General features: G+C 42.7%; 15 non-coding genes across 15 annotated transcripts; all 15 read left to right on the forward strand.

Moving 5' to 3' along the window:
- The first annotated feature begins 3,531 nt into the window (after nt 1-3,531).
- LOC135594224 (5S ribosomal RNA) lies at nt 3,532-3,650 on the forward strand. Its single transcript, XR_010480036.1, has one exon. It is a non-coding gene; the product is annotated as a 5S ribosomal RNA (ribosomal RNA).
- A 350-nt stretch (nt 3,651-4,000) lies between these two features.
- Nucleotides 4,001-4,119, forward strand: LOC135592422 (5S ribosomal RNA). The gene has a single exon (XR_010479041.1). It is a non-coding gene; the product is annotated as a 5S ribosomal RNA (ribosomal RNA).
- Nucleotides 4,120-14,303: 10,184 nt separating this feature from the next.
- Nucleotides 14,304-14,422, forward strand: LOC135590020 (5S ribosomal RNA). The gene has a single exon (XR_010477432.1). It is a non-coding gene; the product is annotated as a 5S ribosomal RNA (ribosomal RNA).
- Nucleotides 14,423-14,772: 350 nt separating this feature from the next.
- On the forward strand, nt 14,773-14,891 carry LOC135588616 (5S ribosomal RNA). The gene has a single exon (XR_010476352.1). It is a non-coding gene; the product is annotated as a 5S ribosomal RNA (ribosomal RNA).
- Nucleotides 14,892-15,240: 349 nt separating this feature from the next.
- LOC135592459 (5S ribosomal RNA) lies at nt 15,241-15,359 on the forward strand. Its single transcript, XR_010479067.1, has one exon. It is a non-coding gene; the product is annotated as a 5S ribosomal RNA (ribosomal RNA).
- A 350-nt stretch (nt 15,360-15,709) lies between these two features.
- Nucleotides 15,710-15,828, forward strand: LOC135593045 (5S ribosomal RNA). The gene has a single exon (XR_010479371.1). It is a non-coding gene; the product is annotated as a 5S ribosomal RNA (ribosomal RNA).
- A 350-nt stretch (nt 15,829-16,178) lies between these two features.
- Nucleotides 16,179-16,297, forward strand: LOC135588875 (5S ribosomal RNA). Its single transcript, XR_010476508.1, has one exon. It is a non-coding gene; the product is annotated as a 5S ribosomal RNA (ribosomal RNA).
- Nucleotides 16,298-16,647: 350 nt separating this feature from the next.
- LOC135589024 (5S ribosomal RNA) lies at nt 16,648-16,766 on the forward strand. Its single transcript, XR_010476574.1, has one exon. It is a non-coding gene; the product is annotated as a 5S ribosomal RNA (ribosomal RNA).
- A 350-nt stretch (nt 16,767-17,116) lies between these two features.
- LOC135593682 (5S ribosomal RNA) lies at nt 17,117-17,235 on the forward strand. Its single transcript, XR_010479774.1, has one exon. It is a non-coding gene; the product is annotated as a 5S ribosomal RNA (ribosomal RNA).
- A 349-nt stretch (nt 17,236-17,584) lies between these two features.
- LOC135592442 (5S ribosomal RNA) lies at nt 17,585-17,703 on the forward strand. Its single transcript, XR_010479056.1, has one exon. It is a non-coding gene; the product is annotated as a 5S ribosomal RNA (ribosomal RNA).
- A 351-nt stretch (nt 17,704-18,054) lies between these two features.
- LOC135589304 (5S ribosomal RNA) lies at nt 18,055-18,173 on the forward strand. Its single transcript, XR_010476718.1, has one exon. It is a non-coding gene; the product is annotated as a 5S ribosomal RNA (ribosomal RNA).
- A 350-nt stretch (nt 18,174-18,523) lies between these two features.
- Nucleotides 18,524-18,642, forward strand: LOC135590980 (5S ribosomal RNA). The gene has a single exon (XR_010478389.1). It is a non-coding gene; the product is annotated as a 5S ribosomal RNA (ribosomal RNA).
- A 350-nt stretch (nt 18,643-18,992) lies between these two features.
- LOC135590681 (5S ribosomal RNA) lies at nt 18,993-19,111 on the forward strand. Its single transcript, XR_010478093.1, has one exon. It is a non-coding gene; the product is annotated as a 5S ribosomal RNA (ribosomal RNA).
- Nucleotides 19,112-19,461: 350 nt separating this feature from the next.
- LOC135592369 (5S ribosomal RNA) lies at nt 19,462-19,580 on the forward strand. Its single transcript, XR_010479013.1, has one exon. It is a non-coding gene; the product is annotated as a 5S ribosomal RNA (ribosomal RNA).
- A 350-nt stretch (nt 19,581-19,930) lies between these two features.
- On the forward strand, nt 19,931-20,049 carry LOC135593648 (5S ribosomal RNA). Its single transcript, XR_010479752.1, has one exon. It is a non-coding gene; the product is annotated as a 5S ribosomal RNA (ribosomal RNA).
- The last annotated feature ends 31 nt before the right edge of the window (nt 20,050-20,080 follow it).

Raw genomic sequence — 20,080 nt, forward strand, 5'->3', positions numbered from 1 at the left:
TACTTTTCAAATATTTACAAGATACATCAATCTAGATTTGTCATTGATATTTCATTACTCCCAAAAAGAACTTATACAACATCAACCTATCAAGTACAAAATATTTGCCCCAAAATCTTCTAGTCTTCCACTGTCTCAACCCAATTTACACATTTTAGTGAGCGATAAGCTATCCTGAAAAATTTATATAGCAACGGGGTGAGCATATAAAGCTCAGCAAATGACTAACATATCCATAACAAAGAGGACATTTTTCAAACAAATGAGGTATCAAAATACAAAGCAGAGATACAAGATGAAACAGTAGCATGTTTTGTTTGAATGCAGAATTTCAATATCATATCGTTCGAAGCACGTTTTATTCATACAATCGAGGAAAGGTAATTGGAGCATATCATTGGCATAAGGAGCATATCGATGACATATGGTAATTTCAAGGCATAACAAAGACGTAAGGAGCATTTTGGATACCATGAATGCAGAATTACGATGTCATTTCGTTCGAAGCACGTTTTGTTTATACAATCGAGGAAAAATAATTGGAGCATATCATTGGCATAAGGAGCATATCGATGACATATGGTAATTTCAAGGCATAACAAAGACGTAAGGAGCATTTTGGATACCATGAATGCAGAATTACGATGTCATTTCGTTCGAAGCACGTTTTGTTTATACAATCGAGGAAAGATAATTGGAGCATATCATTGGCATAAGGAGCATACGATGACATATGGTAGCTTTCAAGGTATAACAAAGTCTTATAACATTTCGGAAATATATCAAAGAACAAAATATGAATAGAAGCTCAAATGTCACATAACGATGCATTCATTTCATTCTTATCCAAAGCATGCATAGAAACATAGCCAAAGCTTTGGATATCATATCAAACACATAGAAGGTGAAGAGGGATCATAACATAATATAGTCTATCCATTTCTAAATAACCACCAAACATAAGTCTCTCACGTTTGGGAGCTCCATCTACCCACGTCTGAGTGAAGTCATAGGGGGCCGGCAGAGCATCGCGGGCTCTAAGCATAACTCCCTTTACCATTTCTGGCAAAGGTTCACATTTATCCCACAAACACCGGAGTACAAAGGGACAGTATGAATAATGAAATTAGCATATATTGGAAGCACATGCGGAACAACGAAATGTACATATGCCTTTCGAGTCAATACGATACAAACATAATCTTTCACAATGTATTCCGATTTGAAAGAAAACAAAAGCAAGAGCATACAAGGATTTTCAAGAAATCATATATAAGTTAATTGAAATAAGAAAGTTAGATAAATTCAATGTCCAAAGAAATGAAACTGGAGGAGGCACATATCGAAAGTAAATGCGGAACAATGGGATGCATGTGCCGAATCATTACGATGCAAACATGATCTTTAGATGATAGCTGCAGATGTACAAATAAATAAAGGACCAAAGTATACAAGAATTTAAGATAATAATGTAAAGCTTAACTGAAGTAAGAGTTTTTGCCAAAATCGATTTCCAAAGTGAAGTAACAAGGAAAGCCGAAATCGACCAAAGCTCGATTCTGGTAGAATTTGATAGGAACATTGTATGAACTATTTGGATAACCAATTATGCTCCAATTTATACAAAATAGGTGTCATTAGAAAGATTTGTCAATCTAGTTTTAGGAAAATCAAGTTTTACAAGATTTCGAATTTACAACAGGGAGTTACAGATAATTTCGTAGCGAAAGGTCTGAAAATATTAGCTCTGTTTTACTGAATCCATAGGGTCGATGAAAGCAGATGTTTCATTTAGCAATTCTAATCCAAAAATTTGAAATCAGGTATATACAGAAATAATTTTGAGTCTCTCTTCAAATAAAACCTACTTTTTATGAATCTGAGTTCACAACAGAAAGTTATAATTAGTTAAGCAACAAGAGGTCAGAAATTTCAGTCCCTGTTTTGCAGAATCTGTAGGGTTAATTTAAACAGAATTCTTAGTAGGCATTTAAACTCCAAATCATTCGATCTTTATATCAAAATAAAGAATTTCTTGTCTACTTTCAAATGAAACAGGTTTTGTCTAAATCAGAGTTTATTACAAAATGTTATGATCAAAATATTGCATAGAGGTCAGATTACCGAAAAATTACAGATTCATAGTTTTATATCAAAACGAAAGAAGGTCTGGTTCTCAGTTGAAATCTTTCAAATTTTGCAGAATAAAAATGGAAACAGAGATTAAGGTTACTGTGGGATTGGGTTAGAACACTTGCCTTAAAATTATTTGAATCCCAAAGGTGAGAAAATTGGTGAAAAACCTCAAGCTCTTCTTCTTCTTCTTCTTCTTCTTCTTCTTCTTCTTCTTCTTCTTCCCTTCTCTTCTCAAACTCACGTTGGCTGCAAGTCTTCAGGTTTGTTTTCTTTAACCTTTCATCTAATTATTTGGGTTTTGACAGGCCCTTCTCAATAAACTACCTACAATAGACAATATGAAAAGAAGAGGTATCTATCATGTTAACCGATGCTCCCTTTGTTTGCAACAAGAAGAAACTGTTGACCACCTCTATTTTGCTTGTGATTATACAAAATGGATATGGAAAGAGATTCTCCAGCGATTTGAACTCAATAGACTGCCGCAACCAAACTTGCACCAAGAACTAGGCGACCTTATGCAATGTTTCTCAAGAAAAGGGCCTCTTACACAACTGGCAAAGGTTACTTTCAGATGCGCTATTTGGTGGATGTGGAAGGAGAGATGTAATAGAATCTTTGAATGTCAACACACAAACAATGCTCAGCTCTTGAAAGAGATTATTAGAGACTCAAGATCCTGTATGGAGCATGATCTCAAAACCGAGCACTTCACCCGAAGAGAAAAAGATATTTTTATCAAATTTAATTTTGCTATTAGCTAAAGATCTTGGGAATGATGCCAAATAATGTACCCACAAGTAGTTATAGTCTACAGCATGTGTAGTCATAACTATCGCATTCGCACTCTATGAGTTACTTGGCTTTGTCTATGACTTGTATAGATAAAGCTAGTTGTAGAAACTTTACACATAATCAATTTACTTTTACTTACCAAAAAAAATTATTTGGGTTTTGGCTAATGCAAAAGTTGCAAGGTGTCATGCATGCATGAAAGGGGCTAGGTGTCATCTTTAGAGCAAAGATAAGTGGCACCAACCTTATGTTAGTTAGTGACACATGTCCATTATATATATATATATATTTTTTTTCTAACTTAAATCTGAATCTTTCATAAATTATATCAAACTTCTAATATTTACTCTTAGATCCCTAGCCATAAACCTTTAATATAATATCATTTAATATAAAATAATTATTAAATAATCCTTATTTTTACAAACAAACCTTTTTACTAAATTTTTAAAAATGGGGGATGTTACAAGGAGAGAGCTTGCAATAGGGATTTCGTGATCGTTCGAGAAAGCGCCGACGGTTTTGTGACGGGCAAGAGGCTCCGGACGTTGATGCGCCGGCCGCGACGTGCACATAGGCGAGGGACGAAGCACCCGAAACCGGTGCGATCATACCAGCACTAAAGCACCGGATACCATCAGAACTCCGAAGTTAAGCGTGCTTGGGCGAGAGTAGTACTATGATGGGTGACCCCTTGGGAAGTCCTCGTGTTGCACTCCTTTTTGCTTCCTGAGATACGAAACATCTCCCGTAGACCTCCGAGACGATTGTTTTCGGGCACGAAATTTGCCGTGACCGCTACGCAGTTAGTATCGTGGGGCTCGGAGAGAGCTTTCCGGATTGGGGTCGCAATAGCGATTCCGATATCGTTCGAGAAAGTGCCGATGGTTTCGGCGCGAGCTTGCCGTGACCGATACGCGGTCGATGGGCTAGGGCTCGGAGAGAGCTTGCAATAACGATTTCGTGATCGTTCGAGAAAGCGCCGACGGTTTCGTGATGGGCAAGAGGCTCCGAACGTTGATGTGCCCGCTGCGACGTGCACATAGGCGAGGGACGAAGCACCCGAAACGGGTGCGATCATACCAGCACTAAAGCACTGGATCCCATCAGAACTCTGAAGTTACGCGTGCTTGGGCGAGAGTAGTACTAGGATGGGTGACACCGAGGGAAGTCCTCATGTTGCACTCCTTTTTGCATCCTGAGATACGAAACATCTCACGTAGGCCTCTGAGACGATTGTTTTGGGGCTCGGAATTTGCCGTGACCGCTACGCAGTCAGTAAGCGTGCTTGGGCGAGAGTAGTACTAGGATGGGTGACCCCTTGGGAAGTCCTCGTGTTGCACTCCTTTTTGCTTCCCGAGATATGAAACATCTCCCATAGACCTCCGAGACGATTGTTTTCGGGCACGGAATTTGCCGTGATCGCTACGCAGTCAGTATCGTGGGGCTCGGAAAAAGCTTTTTGGATTGGGGTCGCAATAGCGATTCCGAGATCGTCCGAGAAAGTGCCGATGGTTTCGGCTAGCTTGCCGTTACTGATACGCAGTCGTTGGGCTAAGGATAGGAGAGAGCTTGCAATAGGGATTTCGTGATCGTTCAAGAAAGCGTCGACGGTTTCGTGACGGGCAAGATGTAACATCCCTCATTTCCGAATTTTCGTATAAATTTCTGGTGATAATGTAAGCATCTATTTTAAATTGACAAAAGAAATAGAGTATGAATTAGAGGTAACTTATTGTTAAGATTTGGGAGATCTGTTCAAAAAAAAAAAAAAAGAATCTGAGGACCTATATGTAAACCCTAAGGACCTAATCGTGAATATGATAAAAACAAGGACTAAACTGCAAAATGCACAAAATAACAAATTCCACCGCTTAAGCCTCTCTGCCTTCGTTCTTAAGGAAGCAGAGAAGGCAGCTGCGTGGATGATCAGGGAAAGAAAGAAAGAAGAAGAAGAAGAAGGAGAAGAAGAAGAAGAAGAAGAAGAAGAAAAAAAAATTTGGGGCTTTAAGGGTTCTTGCCCAAATCCTTTCACTTAGGGTCAAAATTCCCAAAGGCAAGTGCTTCTAACCCCATCCTACAGAAAATTAGTCTCTGTTTTTTATGTTGTTTCAAAATAAACTGAAGGATTTCTATCTAGAAACCGATATGTCTCTCTTTGGACATAGAACCATGGATTCTGAAATTTTTTCGGTAAACTGACCCCTATACACTGTTTCAACTATAATTTTTAGTACAAAAAGTGAATTCAGGCAGGAACTATTTTTTTTGAAATTAGACTCTTATAACTTTCTTTTGACACTGATTTTGTAGATTTTGGACTCCGAATACTTACCCAATCATCTATTTCAAATGAGCCTATAGATGCTGCAAAACAGGGAGCAAGATTTCTGACCTTTCGATACTAAAATGCCTATAACTCTCTGTTGAAAATTCTGATTTGTACCAAACTGACTTCGTCCGAAACTAGACTTGCAGACCTTTCTTTTGACATATAGTTTGAAAATTTTGGAATTTAAATGCCTACCCTATTCTCTGTTGAATCCGACCCTATGTATTCTGCAAAACAGTGATTGTGTCCTTGACCTTGTGTTACCAAATCAAAGGTAACTCCTTGTGGGAAACCCTCATTCGTACGAAACTTGTTTCAATAGAAAACAGATTGATATATCTTTCGACAGTAGTTTTCTTATGGGTATTGGAGCATAATTGATAATCTGAAATATTTGTTCTATGTGCCATTGGAATTCTGTCAGAAATCGAGCTTTGGTCGATTTCGCGTATTCTGTTTCGTTCCTTTGGATATTGAATTCATCTATTCTTCTTATTTGAATTGATCCAAATATGATTGCTTGGAATCCCAATATACTCTGGCTTTCATTTCATTTCAAATCTGAATACATTTGTGAGAGCTTTGTTCTTTGCATCGTATTGTCTCGAAAAGGCACATGTATGTTTTTGTTGTTCCGCGTGTGCTTCCTATATATGCTACTTATTGTTAAACTGCCCTTTTGTACTCTGGTGATTGTGGGACTATCTGGACCTTTGCCAGAAATGGTAAAGGGTATGTGCTTAGAGCCTGCGTTGCTCTGCCGGCCCCTTCTGACTTCACCTAGACGTGGGTGGATGGAGCTCCCAGACGTGGGAGACTTCTGTCTGGTGGTCATTCAGAAATGGATGTATCACGTTCTATTTGAGGTCCCACTACACCTTCTGTATGTTTGATATGATATCCAGAGCTTTGGTTATGTGTTTTTGTACATGCTTTGGATAAGAATGATATGAATGCAACGTCAAAGACGATGTTTGAGCTTCTGTTTGGTATGTGATATTGATAAGCTCCGAAATGTTTCATTCATTGTTGATATGCTTCGAAATGTTCCATACGCTGTTGATATGCTCCGGAACATTTCATATGCCATTGATAAGCTCCGATATGGTTCATTTGTTATTGTTATGCTCCAAAACGTTTCATTCGTTTCTGATATGCTCCAATTACTCTATGCCCAATATGTTATGAACCAAATATGTATGATTGAAAGGACAATTGTGATTCTGCACCTAATGATATTATGTCTACGAATTCGTATATTCTGCCTCGTATTATGAAACTTTATCTCTTTGGAAATTGTCCTGTTTTGATATGGATATGTTAGTCACTTGCTGAGCTCTATATGCTCACCCCGTTTGTTGATAAATTTTTCAGGATAGCGTATCGCTTGCTTAAATGTTAAGATTGGGCTGAGGCAGTGGAAAGTTAGAAGATTTTGGGCAGATCTGTGTTAGCATATATGTATTTGTTGTATAAGCCACTCTGCATTTCATGAAATGTTGACGATGAATCTAAACCTGTGGATTTTGTGTAAGTTAAAGGATCCCTCATGTTTAGGATTTTGGAATGTTAAGTTAAATTCATGTAATGATACGAACTTATGGTAATCGTTGGTTTGGTGACTGCATAGACTTCCCCACTTGTGAAATTATGTTGTGGTTATTATTTTGATGAGTTAAGTTCAGTTTGTTTGAATTATCGAGTGATGTGTGAGACGTTTATAAACTGCACAGGGTTATGAATTTTTAGACTATAGAGGTGAAATTTTTGATCTGAATATTTTCTTAGTGACCTCAAATGTGTGTTTGGATCCTGGATTGGTTTGTGTTGAAAAAATTTTAAATATTATCGATATTTTGAGGGGCGTGACAGTGGTGGTATCAGAGCATGATTTAAGAATCACTAAGAAAATTATTTTTTTTTTAGGTTTATTGACTATCATTTAGAGATTGATCAAAGAAAATGTTCTTATGATGTTTTAGGAAGCAAGGATGACGAGATCATCTGGTTCTCCTGTTGCATCTACTGCTGATCAATTGAGTGGTATCATTCGGACTTTGGAGACTATGGCACAAGTGATGCAACAACAACAACAACCTGTCCTACAAGGAAGAAATGATGGAACAGGAACATCAAACCAGACGGGGTTGGGAATTGAACAGTTTAAGAAGCTTAGTCCTCCCAGTTTTAGTGGTGAGTCTGATCCAATGGTGGCAGAACGATGGATGATGCAGATAGAGAAAATATTTGATGCCTTAAATTACCCTGATGATCGAAAGGTTTTTCTTGCCACCTTTATGTTGGAAGGAGAAGCTGAACACTGGTGGAGAATGATTAAGAGGATGTCTGAAATCAAACATGAGCCAATGACATGGAAGTTATTCCAAGAAAAGTTTAATGATAAATATTTTCCAGATTGTATGAGAGAGCAAAAAGAATTGGAGTTCTTGAATCTTATCCAGGGAAGTATGACGGTTACAAAGTATGAATCTAAATTCACTGAGCTCTCCAGGTTTGCCACACATATGACTGATGATGAATCTAGAAAAGCAAGAAGGTTTGAAAGGGGATTACGGCCAGCAATAAGAAGCCGAATGTCAGCTTTAAAACTACAAACATATGCAGATACGGTAGAAAGAGCTTTAAAAATTGAACGAGACGTGGAGGAAATTCAAGAAATCATTGGCAAGAACAAAAAGGACAAATTTACTAGCAAAAGCAGGAGAGAAAATGAATATGAAGCTAGTAACAAGAGGTTTAAGACATCTGGATTTGAGAAATGGAAACCATTGCAGAGGGACTCAGTCATGTGCAAAATGTGGATTAAATCATGAAACAAGTCAGTGTTTTCGGGTGACTGGAGCATGTTTTGGTTGTGAAAAGTTGGATCATCAAATAAAAGATTGCCCTTTGAGGAAGAAGAAAGAGCCACTGTCTCCTAGACCCTCAGCCCATGCTAGAGTGTACGCTATCACTGAACAAGATTCTAAATCTTCTAAATCAGTGGTGGAAGGTATTCTTCATGTTTCTAAAAGAAATGCAAAAGTTTTGTTTGATCCCGGCTCCAACTTATCGTTTGTTTCACAATATTTTGCTTGTCACTTGCATATTCTACCTAAACCCCTGGATTATATGTTATATGTAACAACTGCTGTTGGAGATTCATTGGCAACAAACTTGGTTTACCCATCTTGTTTGATCTCTATTGGAGACCACGAACTCTTTGCTGATTTGATTCTCCTAGAGATCCAGGGTTTTGATATTATACTTGGCATGGATTGGTTATCTTCTCATCACGCTAGTATTGATTGTTACAAGAAAATAATTACTTTCTGCATACCAGATCAGCCTCCTTGCTTGATATCAGCACTTCAAGCTTATCGTCTTATGCAGAAAGGTTGTTTTTGTTATATGGTGTGTGTAAAGGAGCATTCAAATCAGGAAACCCACCTAGATGAAATTTCAGTGGTCAAAGAATTCCCTGATGTATTCCCAGATGACTTGCCTGGTTTACCTCTAGATAGAGAGGGTGAATTTGCTATTGATCTGGTCTCCAGTACAACCCCAATATCTAAGCCTCCCTACAGAATGGCACCACTCGAGCTAGAGGAATTAAAGAAGCAAATACAAGAATTATTAGATAAGGGTTTCATACGACCCATTGTATCCCCATGGGGTGCTCCGGTACTATTAGTGAAGAAGAAGGATGGAACATTGAGGCTTTGTATTGATTATAGACAGTTGAATCAGGTGACCATCAAAAACAAGTATCCCATACCTAGAATTGATGATTTGTTTGATCAACTGCAGGGTGCACAAGTATTCTCTAAGATTGACCTGAGGTCAGGTTACTATCAGTTGAAGATCAAGGAGGAGGATATTTCAAAAACAGCTTTCAGAACTCGATATGGTCATTATGAATTCTTGGTGATGCCTTTTGGTTTGACAAATGCCCCTGCAGCTTTTATGGAACTAATAAATAGGATATTTCAACCGCTCTTGGATATCTGTGTAATTATATTTATTGATGACATATTGGTGTATTCAAGGAGTAATCAAGAGCATGAGGAACACTTGAGAAATGTATTGTCCATACTAAGAGAAAAGAAGTTATATGCAAAGTTCAGCAAATGTGAATTTTGGTTGAATGAAGTTGCTTTCTTAGGCCATGTGATTTCAGGGAAGGGTATATCTGTTGATCCAAGAAAAATAGAAGCTATTGTTGAATGGGAAGTACCAACAAATGTAACGGAGGTTAGAAGCTTCTTGGGCACGGCAGGTTATTACAGGAGATTTGTGGAGGGATTTTCTCGAATTGCTCAACCTCTCACTAAACTCACTAAGAAGAATATGAAATTTGTAAGGGGTGATGATTGTGAGCAAAGTTTTCAAGAGTTAAAAAGAAGATTGACTAGTGCCCCTATTCTCACTATTCCAAGTGGTAGTGATGAGTTTGTAGTTTATACTGATGCTTCAAGAAAGGGCCTAGGATGTGTTTTGATGTAGGAAGGGAGAGTAATTGCGTATGGCAACTTAAAGGTTATGAATTGAATTATCCAACTCATGATTTGGAATTGGAAGCAATTATTTTTGCTCTAAAGATTTGGAGACATTATTTGTATGGTCGACAGTTTGAAATCTTTACTGATCACAAGAGTTTAAAATATATTTTCACTCAGAAAGAGTTAAACATGAGGCAGCGAAGATGGATAGAACTTCTGAAGGATTATGATTGTGCCATCCGTTATCACCCGGGCAAAGCCAATGTTGTAGCTGATGCACTTAGTAGGAAATCTACAAGTTTTATGGCTAGTCTAGTCGTGAAGCAATGGAAGTTATTAGAAGAAAATTTTGATTTGAAAGCTTTGAGGAAAGAGCAAGACTCGATAATATTGATGGCCTCCATTCAAGTGCAATCTGATCTTATTCAACAAACTAAGGAAGGACAATTATGAGATCCATATTTAATCTACTTGAGGAATGAAGTAGAAAAGGAATTGAAGCCACAATTTCAAGTTTCAAAGGATGGCCTATTGAGATTTGGGGAGAGAGTATGTGTACCAAATGAACCGGATATCAAGAATCAAATCCTAAAGGAAAGTCATACTTCGAAGTACACCATACATCCTGGGAGCACTAAGATGTATAGAGATCTTCAAAGTCATTATTGGTGGGAAGGCTTGAAGAAGGAAATTGCAATGTATGTTTCAAAATGTTTGACTTGTCAGCAAATCAAAATAGAACACCAAAGACTTGGAGGGTTGTTGCGACCTTTAGATATTCCTGAATGGAAATGGGAATGTATTACTATGGATTTTGTTTCAGGACTACCCAAAACCTCTAGAAAGCATGATGCTATTTGGGTTATCATCGATAGGTTAACAAAATCTGCACACTTCCTACCGATTAATATGACTTATTCACTTGATAGACTTGCAGATTTATATGTTAATGAAATAGTAAGACTTCATGGTATTCCAAAGGAGATCATCTCTGATAGAGACTCCAGATTTCTCTCTAGATTCTGGAGAAGATTACAGGAATCTATGGGCACTAAAGTCAAGTTTAGTACTGCATATCATCCTCAGACTGATGGTCAGTCAGAAAGAACAATTCAAACACTTGAGGATTTACTTAGAGCCTATGTTATGGATTGGAAAGGTGAATGGGATAAAGATATTTCACTTGTTGAGTTCACTTATAATAATAGTTATCATTCAAGTATTCAGATGGCTCCTTATGAAGCTTTATATGGGCGAAAGTGCATAACACCCATATGTTGGGAGGAAGTTGGTGACAGGAAGCTGTTAGCACCGGACAAGGTACAAGAAACTACCGAGAAAATTCAAGTAATAAGGAAAAGGTTAAAAACTACTCAGAGTCGTCAAAAGAGTTATGCCGATAATAGAAAACGAGATATTGAGTTTGAAATCGGAGATTTTGTATTCTTAAAGGTCTCCCCTTCCAAAGGCATTATAAGGTTTGGGAAGAAAGGAAAATCAAGCCCAAGATTTATTAGACCTTTTGAGGTTCTTGAGAGGGTTGGTTCTGTCGCTTACAGGATTGCCTTGCCACCAGCATTGTGCCATGTCAATGATATATTTCATGTCTTGATGATTAGGAAGTATATATATGACCCTTCTCACATCATTAAATATGAGCTGGTGGAGATCGATAAAGATTTATCTTATATGGAAGAGCCTATTCAGATTGTTGATAAGAAAGAAAAAGTCCTAAGGAATCGGGTCATCCCACTGGTTCAAGTAATTTGGAGACATCATTCTGGAGAGGAGACAACTTGGGAGCTAGAGGAGGAAATGAAAAAGGTGTACCCCCGTCTTTTCATCGATAGAGGTACGATAAATTTAGAGGACTAAATTTTTCTTTTAAGGGGGGGAGACTGTAACATCCCTCATTTCCGAATTTTCGTATAAATTTCTGGTGATAATGTAAGCATCTATTTTAAATTGACAAAAGAAATAGAGTATGAATCAGAGGTAACTTATTGTTAAGATTCGGGAGATCTGTTCAAAAAAAAAAAAAAAAAAAATCTGAGGACCTATATGTAAACCCTAAGGACCTAATCGTGAATATGATAAAAACAAGGACTAAACTGCAAAACGCACAAAATGACAAATTCCACCGCTTAAGCCTCTCTGTCTTCGTTCTTAAGGAAGCAGAGAAGGCAGCTGCGTGGATGATCAGGGAAAGAAAGAAAGAAGAAGAAGAAGAAGGAGAAGAAGAAGAAGAAGAAGAAGAAAAAAAAATTTGGGGCTTTAAGGGTTCTTGCCCAAATCCTTTCACTTAGGGTCAAAATTCCCAAAGGTAAGTGTTTCTAACCCCATCCTATAGAAAATTAGTCTCTGTTTTTTATGTTGTTTCAAAATAAACTGAAGGATTTCTATCTAGAAACTGATATGACTCTCTTTGGACATAGAACCATGGATTCTGAAATTTTTTCGGTAAACTGACCCCTATACACTGTTTCAGCTATAATTTTTAGTACAAAATGTGAATTCAGGCAGAAACTATTTTGTTTGAAATTAGACTCTTATAACTTTCTTTTGACACTGAATTTGTAGATTTTGGACACCGAATACTTACCCAATCATCTGTTTCAAATAAGCCTATAGATGCTGCAAAACAGGGAGTAAGATTTCTGACCTTTCGATACTAAAATGCCTATAACTCTCTGTTGAAAATTCTGATTTGTACCAAACTGACTTCGTCCGAAACTAGACTTGTAGACCTTTCTTTTGACATATAGTTTGAAAATTTTGGAATTCAAATGCCTACCCTATTATCTGTTGAATCCGACCCTATGTATTCTGCAAAACAGTGATTGTGTCCTTGACCTTGTGTTACCAAATCAAAGGTAACTCCTTGTGGGAAACCCTGATTCGTATGAAACTTGTTTTGATAGAAAACAGATTGCTATATCTTTTGACAGTAGTTTTCTTATGGGTATTGGAGCATAATTGATAATCTGAAATATTTGTTCTATGTGCCATTGGAATTCTGTCAGAAATCGAGCTTTGGTCGATTTCGCGTATTCTGTTTCGTTCCTTTGGATATTGAATTCATCTATTCTTCTTATTTGAATTGAGCCAAATATGATTGCTTGGAATCCCAATATACTCTGGCTTTCATTTCATTTCAAATCTTAATACATTTGTGAGAGCTTTGTTCCTTGCATCATATTATCTCGAAAAGGCACATGTATGTTTTTGTTGTTCCGCGTGTGCTTCTGATATATGCTACTTATTGTTAAACTGCCCTTTTGTACTCTGGTGATTGTGGGACTGTCTGGACCTTTGCCAGAAATGGTAAAGGGTATGTGCTTAGAGCCTGCGTTGCTCTGTCGGCCCCTTCTGACTTCACCTAGACGTGGGTGGATGGAGCTCCCAGACGTGGGAGACTTCTGTCTGGTGATCATTCAGAAATGGATGTATCACGTTCTGTTTGAGGTCCCACTACACCTTCTGTATATTTGATATGATATCCAGAGCTTTAGTTATGTGTTTTTGTACATGCTTTGGATAAGAATGATATGAATGCAACGTCAAAGACGACGTTTGAGCTTCTGTTTGGTATGTGATATTGATAAGCTCCGAAATGTTTCATTCATTGTTGATATGCTTCGAAATGTTCCATACGCTGTTGATATGCTCCGGAACATTTCATATGCCATTGATAAGCTCCGATATGGTTCATTTGTTATTGTTATGCTCCAAAACGTTTCATTCGTTTTTGATATGCTCCAATTACTCTATGCCCAGTATGTTATGAACCAAATATGTATGATTGAAATGACAATTATGATTCTGCACCTAATGATATTATATCTATGAATTCGTATATTCTGCCTCGTATTATGAAACTTTATCTCTTTGGAAATTGTCCTATTTTGATATGGATATGTTAGTCACTTGCTAAGCTCTATATGCTCACCCCGTTTGTTGATAAATTTTTCAGGATAGCGTATCGCTTGCTTAAATGTTAAGATTGGGCTGAGGCAGTGGAAAGTTAGAAGATTTTGGGCAGATCTGTGTTAGCATATATGTATTTGTTATATAAGCCACTCTGCATTTCATGAAATGTTGACGATGAATCTAAACCTGTGGATTTTGTGTAAGTTAAAGGATCCCTCATGTTTAGGATTTTGGAATGTTAAGTTAAATTCATGTAATGATACGAACTTATGGTAATCGTTGGTTTGGTGACTGCATAGATTTCCCCACTTGTGAAATTATGTTGTGGTTATTATTTTGATGAGTTAAGTTCAGTTTGTTTGAATTATCGAGTGATGTGTGGGACGTTTATAAACTGCACAAGGTTATGAATTTGTAGACTATAGAGGTGAAATTTTTGATCTGAATGTTTTCTTAGTGACCTCAAATGTGTGTTTGGATCTTGGATTGGTTTGTGTTGAAAAAATTTTAAATATTGTCGATATTTTGAGGGGCGTGACACAAGAGGCTCCGGACGTTGATGCGCCGGTCGCGACATGCAGATAGGCGAGGGACAAAGCACCCGAAACCGGTGCGATCATACCAGCACTAAAGCACCGGATCCCATCAAAACTCTGAAGTTAAGCGTGCTTGGGCGAGAGTAGTACTAGGATGGGTAACCCCCTAGGAAGTCCTCGTGTTGCACTACTTTTTGCGTCTAGAGATACGAAACATCTCCCGTAGACCTCTGAGACGATTGTTTTCGGGCACGACATTTGCCGTGACCGCTACGCAGTAAGTATCGTGGGGCTCGGAAAAAGTTTTCCGGATTGGGGTCGCAATAGCGATTCCGAGATCGTTCGAGAAAGTGCTGATGGTTTCGGCGCGAGCTTTCTGTGACCGGTACGCAGTCGTTGGGCTAGGGCTCGGCGAGAGCTTGCAATAGGGATTTCGTGATCGTTCGAGAAAGCGCCGACGGTTTCGTGACGAGCAAGAGGCTCCGGACGTTGATGCGCGGGCCGCGACGTGCACATATGCGAGGGACGAAGCACCCGAAACCGATGCGATCATACTAGCACTAAAGCACCGGATCCCATCAGAACTCCGAAGTTAAGCGTGCTTGGGCAAGAGTAGTACTAGGATGGGTGACCCCCTGGGAAGTCCTCGTGTTGCACTCCTTTTTCGTCCCGAGATACGAAACATCTCCCGTAGACCTCCGAGATGATTGTTTTCGAGCACCGACTTTGCCGTGACCGCTACGCAGTCAGTATCGTGGGGCTCGGAAAAAGCTTTCCGGATTTGGGTCGCAATAGCGATTTCGAGATTGTTCGAGAAAGTGCCGATGGTTTCGGCGCGAGCTTGCCATGACCGATACGCAGTCGATGAGCTAGGGCTCGGAGAGAGCTTGCAATAGGGATTTCATGATCGTTCGAGAAAGCGCCGACGGTTTCGTGACGGGCAAGAGGCTACGGCCGTTGATGCACCGGCCGCGACGTGTAGATAGGAGAGGGATGAAGCACCCGAAACCGGTGCGATCATACCAGCACTAAAGCACCGGATCCCAACAGAACTCAGAAGTTAAGCGTGCTTGGTCTAGAGTAGTACTAGGATGGGTGACCCCCTAGGAAGTCCTCGTGTTGCAATCCTTTTTGTGTCCCGAGATACGAAACATCTCCCGTAGACCTTCGAGACGATTGTTTTTGGGCACGGAATTTGCCGTGACCGCTACGCAGTCAGTATCGTGGGGCTCGGAGAGAGCTTTCCGGATTTGGGTCGCAATAGCGATTCCGAGATCGTTCGAGAAAGTGCCGATGGTTTCGGAGCGAGCTTGCCGTGACCGATACACAGTCGATGGGCTGGGGCTCGGAGAGAGCTTGCAATAAGGATTTCGTGATCGTTCGAGAAAGCGATGACGGTTTCGTGACGGGCAAGAGGCTCCGGACGTTGATGCGCCGACCACGACGTGCACATAGGCGAGGGACGAAGCACCCGAAATCGTTGCGATCATACCAGCACTAAAGCACCGGATCCCATCAGAACTCCGAAGTTAAGCGTGCTTGGGCGAGAGTAGTACTAGGATGGGTGACCCCTTGGGAAGTCCTCGTGTTGCACTCCTTTTTGCTTCCCGAGATGCGAAACATCTCCCGTAGACCTCCGAGACGATTGTTTTTGGGCACATAATTTGCTGTGAACGCTACGCTGTCAGTATCGTGGGGCTCGGAGAGACCTTTCCGGATTTGGGTCGCAACAGCGATTACGAGATCGTTCGAGAAAGTACCGATGGTTTCGGCGCGAGCTAGCTGTGACCGATACATAGTCGATGGGTTGGGGCTCGTAGAGAGCTTGCAATAGGGATTTCGTGATCGTTCGAGAAAGCGCCGACGGTTTCGTGACGGGCAAGAGGCTCCGAACATTGATGCGCCGGCCGCGACGTGCACATAGGCGAGGGACGAAGCACCCGAAACTGGTGCGATCAAACCAGCACTAACGCACAGGATCCCATCAGAACTCCGAAGTTAAGAATGCTTGGGCGAGAGTAGTACTAGGATGGGTGACCCCCTGGGAAGTCCTCGTGTTGCACTCCTTTTTGCTTCCCGAGATGCGAAACATCTCCCGTAGACCTCCGAGACGATTGTTTTGGGGCACGGAATTTGCCGTTACCACTACGCAGTCAGTATCGTGGGGCTCGGAGAGAGCTTTCCGGATTGGGGTCGTAATAGCGATTCCGAGATCGTTCAAGAAAGTGCCGATGGTTTCGGCGCGAGCTTGCCGTGACCGATACGCGGTCGATGGGCTAGGGCTCGGAGAGAGCTTCCAATAGGGATTTCGTGATCGTTCGAGAAAGCGCCGACGATTTCGTGACGGGCAAGAGGCTTCGGACGTTGATGCGCAGGCCGCGACGTGCAGATAGGCGAGGGACGAAGCACCCGAAACCGGTGCGATCATACCAGCACTGAAGCACTAGATCCCATCAGAACTCCAAAGTTAAGCGTGCTTGGGCGAGAGTAGTACTAGGATGGGTGACCCCAAGGGAAGTCCTCGTGTTGTACTCCTTTTTGCTTCCCGAGATGCGAAACATCTCCCGTAGACCTCTAAGACGATTGTTTTGGGGCACGGAATTTGCCGTGACCACTACGCAGTCAGTATCGTCGGGCTCGGAGAGAGCTTTGCGGATTGGGGTCGCAATAGCGATTTCGAGATCGTTCAAGAAAGTGCCGATGGTCTCGGTGCGAGCTTGCCGTGACCGATACGCGGTCAATGGGCTAGGGCTCGGAGAGGGCTTGCAATAGGGATTTCATGATCGTTCGAGAAAGCGCCGACGATTTCATAACGGGCAAGAGGCTCCGGACGTTGATGCGCCAGCCGCGACGTGCAGATAGGCGAGGGACGAAGCACCCAAAACCGGTGCCATCATACCAGCACTAAAGCACCGGATCCCATCAGAACTCCGAAGTTAAGCGTGCTTGGGCGAGAGTAGTACTAAGATGGGTGACCCCTTGGGAAGTCCTCGTGTTGCACTCCTTTTTGCTTCCCGAGATGCGAAACATCTCCCGTAGACCTCCGAGACGATTGTTTTTGGGAACGAAATTTGCCGTGCCGCTACGCAGTCAGTATCGTGGGGCTCGGATAGAGCTTTCCGGATTTGGGTCGCAATAGCGATTCCGAGATCGTTCGAGAGTGTGCCGATGGTTTCGGCGCGAGCTTGCCGTGACCGATACACAGTCGATGGGCTGGGGCTCGGAGAGAACCTGCAATAGGGATTTCGTGATCGTTCGAGAAAGCGCCGATGGTTTCGTGACGGGCAAGAGGCTCCGGACGCTGATGCGCCGGCCGCGACGGGCACATAGGCGAGGGACGAAGCACCCGAAACCGCTGCGATCATACCAGCACTAAAGCACCGGATCCCATCAGAACTCTAAAGTTAAGCATGCTTGGGCGAGAGTAGTACCAGGATGGGTGACCCCCAGGGATGTCCTCGTGTTGCACTCCTTTTTGCTTCCCGAGATGCGAAACATCTCCCGTAGACCTCCGAGACGATTGTTTTGGGGCACGGAATTTGCCGTGACCACTTCGCAGTCAGTATCGTGGGGCTCGGAGAGAGCTTTCCGGATTGGGGTCGCAATAGCGATTCCGAGATCGTTCGAGAAAGTGCCGATGGTTTCGGCGCGAGCTAGCCGTGACCGATACGCAGTCGATGGGCTGGGGCTAGGAGAGAGCTTGCAATAGGGATTTCGTGATCGTTCGAGAAAGCGCCGACGGTTTCGTGACGGGCAAGAGGCTCCAGACGGTTGATGCACCGGCCGCGACATGCACATAGGCGACGGGCGAAGCACCCGAAACCGGTGCGATCATACCAGCACTAAAGCACCGGATCCCATCAGAACTCCGAAGTTAAGTTTGCTTGAGCGAGAGTAGTACTAGGATGGGTGACCCCCTGGGAAGTCCTCGTGTTGCACTCCTTTTTGATTCCCGAGATGCGAAAAATCTCCCGTAGACCTCCGAGACGATTGTTTTGGGTCACGGAATTTGCCGTGACCGCTACGCTGTCAGTATCGTGGGGCTCGGAGAGAGCTTTCCGTATTGGGGTAGCAATAGCGATTCCGAGATCGTTCGAGAAAGTGCCGATGGTTTCTGCGCGAGCTTGCCGTGACCGATACGCAGTCGATGGGCTGGGGCCCGGAGAGAGCTTGCAATAGGGATTTCGTGATCGTTTGAGAAAGCGCCGATGATTTCGTGACGGGCAAGAGGCTACGGAAGTTGATGCGCCGGCCGCGACGTGCAGATAGGCGAGGGGCGAAGCACCCGAAACCGGTGCGATCAAACCAGCACTAAAGCAACGGATCCCATCGGAACTCCGAAGTTAAGCCTGCTTGGGCGAGAGTAGTACTAGGATGGGTGACCCCCTGGGAAGTCCTCGTGTTGCACTCCTTTTTGCTTCCCGAGATGCGAAAAATCTCCCGTAGACCTCCGAGACGATTGTTTTGGGTCACGGAATTTGCCGTGACCGCTACGCTGTCAGTATCGTGGGGCTCGGAGAGAGCTTTTCGGATTGGGGTCGTAATAGCGATTCTGAGATCGTTCGAGAAAGTGTCGATGGTTTCAGCGCGAGCTTACCGTGACCGATACGCGGTCGATGGGCTAGGGCTCGGAGAGAGTTTGCAATAGGGATTTTGTGATCGTTCGAGAAAGCGTTGCTGATTTCGTGATGGGCAAGAGGCTCCGGACTTTGATGCGCCGGCCGCGACGTGCAGATAGGCGAGTGACAAAGCACCAGAAACCGGTGCGATCATACCAGCACTAAAGCACCGGATCCCATCAGAACTCCGAAGTTAAGTGTGCATGGGCGAGAATAGTACTAGGATGGGTGAACCCTTGGGAAGTCCTCGTGTTGCGCTCCTTTTTGCTTCCCGAGATGCGAAACATCTCCCGTAGACCTTCGAGACGATTGTTTTGGGTCACGGAATTTGTCGTGACCGCTACGCTATCAGTATCGTGGGGCTCGGAGAGAGCTTTCCGGATTGGGGTCGCAATAGCGATTCCGAGATCGTTCGAGAAAGTGCCGATGGTTTCTGCGCGAGCTTGCCGTGACCGATACGCAGTCGATGGGCTGGGGCCCGGAGAGAGCTTGCAATAGGGATTTCGTGATCGTTTGAGAAAGCGCCGATGATTTCGTGATGGGCAAGAGGCTCTGGACGTTGATGCGCCGGCCGCGACGTGTAGATAGGCGAGGGACGGAGCACCCAAAACCGGTGCGATCATACAAGCACTAAAGCACTGGATCCCATCGGAACTCCGAAATTAAGCGTGCTTGGGCGAGAGTAGTAATAGGATGGGTGACCCCCTGGGAAGTCCTCGTGTTGCACTCCTTTTTGCTTCCCGAGATGCGAAACATCTCCAGTAGACCTCCGAGACGATTGTTTTGGGGCACGGAATTTGCCGTTACCGTTACGCTGTCAGTATCGTGGGGCTCGGAGAGAGCTTTCCGGATTGGGGTCGCAATAGCGATTCCGAGATCGTTCGAAAAAGTGCTGATGGTTTCGGCGCGAGCTTGCCGTGACCGATACACGGTCGTTGAGCTAGGGCTCGGAGAGAGCTTCCAATAGGGATTTCGTGATCGTTCGAGAAAGCGCCGACGATTTCGTGATGGGCAAGAGGCTCCGGACGTTGATGCGCCGGCCGCGACGTGCAGATAGGCGAGGGACGAAGCACCCGAAACCGGTGCGATCATACCAGCACTAAAGCACCGGATCCCATCGGAACTCCGAAGTTAAGCGTGCTTGGGCGAGAGTAGTACTAGGATGGGTGACCCCCTGGGAAGTCCTCGTGTTGCACTCCTTTTTGCATCCCGAGATACGAAACATCTCCC

The sequence above is a fragment of the Musa acuminata genome, chromosome BXJ1-1 (assembly GCF_036884655.1).
Source record: "Musa acuminata AAA Group cultivar baxijiao chromosome BXJ1-1, Cavendish_Baxijiao_AAA, whole genome shotgun sequence".
NCBI lineage: Eukaryota > Viridiplantae > Streptophyta > Magnoliopsida > Zingiberales > Musaceae > Musa > Musa acuminata.